We start from the raw sequence: 2,005 nt of genomic DNA on the forward strand, positions 1-2,005 counted from the left end.
GTCAGTTGATGGGCGGTGGGGTGGAGAGAAAGCTGTTCATAGTGTTGCTGGCTTCTGTGCACTGCAGGAGCCAGGCCCTGGGAAAGCTGCGAGTGCTGCAGTATCCAGGGACACTCTGCTTGCTATCAAGCTGCCTTAGGGTGAGCGCTGGAGGGAGGGGAAGGCTGCTGGTCAGAGTGTTTTGGAGCAACACTCAGATGCTCCAAAAAGTTATGCAGAATGAGACTGCCAAGCAAACATACAGGAATCAGGAAGGAAACCGCTTTTCTTCTTGCAATATCTCTTTTTTAAATAGATTTTATTTACTTATTTTTAGAGAGAGGGGAAGGAAGGGAGAAAGAGAGGGAGAGAAACATCAATGTGTGGTTGCCTCTCACATGCCCCCTACTGGGGACCTAGCCTGTAACCCAGGCATGTGCCCTGACTGGGAATCGAACCAATGACCCTTTGTTCCAAAGGCTGGTGCTCAATCCACTGAGCCACACCAGTCAGGACTCCTCTTGCAATATCTCTTTAGCACACTCTACTGAAAAGGCTTCAAAACCAGCTTGCAAAGGGAAAATATTTAAAATATGTTCCATTATCAGAGAACAGGCAGAAAGGATGAATTAGAAGTTGAGAGGCAATAAATTGATGACCAGCACACCAAAGGTCAGAAAAGAAATCACAAGGATAATTAGAAATTATTTTGAATGGAATTAAAATGAAAACATAATGTATCGGAACTTATGAAATGCAGAAAAAACAGTGTGTAAAAAGAAATTTATGGCATTAAATGTTTGTATTAGGTTTTCACTGGTTCTCTTTCTGCCACCATCTTGGTTCTGCGTTCCCTACACAAAATGTGCAGTGAAGCCACAGAAACTATTCCTGCTTTAGAGCACTTGCCACAGCCACAGGCTGAGACCAGGTCTGGTATTTGACAGTGATAAATCAGTACCAGAACTCAAGGAACAGGATTCCACCCAGGCAACCAACCACACAAGTCCAGCTGACAGAAGAAGCTGAAATCGATGAAGAACAAGTCAGTAAACCAAAACAGAGGGGAAGTGAAAAGGTACAGAAGACTATGTCCAAACTGGGTCTTTGACAGGTTACAGTGGTTACCAGGACCGCTATGAGGAAATCTAAGAATGTCTTTTTGTCATCACAAAACCAAATGTCTATAAGAATCCACCTTAAGATACCTACAGAATTTTTGAAGAAGCCAAGACTGAGGATTTATCTCAGCAAGCAAAGCTAGCAGCTTTGAGAAATTCAAAGTTTAAGGTGAAGCTGTCTCAAACATTCAAGATAACACTCAGATTCCAACTGTACAAGGGGAGAGTAAAGAGAAAGAGGTTGATGAAATCACTATGGAAGTTAAGAACATAGAACTGGTTATTTCACAAGCAAATGTGTCAAGAGTAAAGGCAGTCCCAGCCCTGAAAACAAGAGTAATCATATTGTTAATACTATTATGGAATTAACAATGTAACCACCTAAAGATGAGAAACTTGTGTTTTGGTGTTTCAAAAAAAGTAACTGAAGCTTGGTTTGAAATTTGTACTGTTTCAGAATCACAGAAATGGAGATCACATGGAGGGTCATCAGTGGGGGCGGGGAGAATGGGGGAAAGGTATAGGGAACAAGAAGCATAAATGCTAGCTACAAAACAGACAGGAGGAGGTTAAGAATAGTACAGGAAATGGAGAAGTCAAAGGACTTATATGTACAACCTATGGACATGAACTATGCGGGGAGGGATGCTGGTGAGAGGGGGAGTGCAGGGCAGAGTGGAATAAAGGGGAGAAAATGGAACAACTGTAATAGCATAATCAATAAAATGTATTAAAAAAGAAATTTGTACTGTTTCAATAATAAAACTGTGGATTCTTGTGGGAAAAATGTTTGTATTAAAAAATAAGAGCGAGCCCTGGCTGGTGTAGCTTAATGGATTGAGCGCTGGCCTGTGAACCAAAGGGTCACCGGTTCAATTCCCAGTCAGGGCACATGCCTGGGTTGA

At 42.1% G+C, this 2,005-nt stretch overlaps 1 pseudogene; it reads left to right on the forward strand.

Annotated features, from left to right (window-relative positions):
• The first annotated feature begins 842 nt into the window (after window positions 1-842).
• Window positions 843-1,637, forward strand: LOC114505184 (annotated as a pseudogene).
• The last annotated feature ends 368 nt before the right edge of the window (window positions 1,638-2,005 follow it).

The sequence above is a fragment of the Phyllostomus discolor genome, chromosome X (genome assembly GCF_004126475.2).
Source record: "Phyllostomus discolor isolate MPI-MPIP mPhyDis1 chromosome X, mPhyDis1.pri.v3, whole genome shotgun sequence".
Taxonomy (NCBI): Eukaryota; Metazoa; Chordata; class Mammalia; order Chiroptera; family Phyllostomidae; genus Phyllostomus; species Phyllostomus discolor.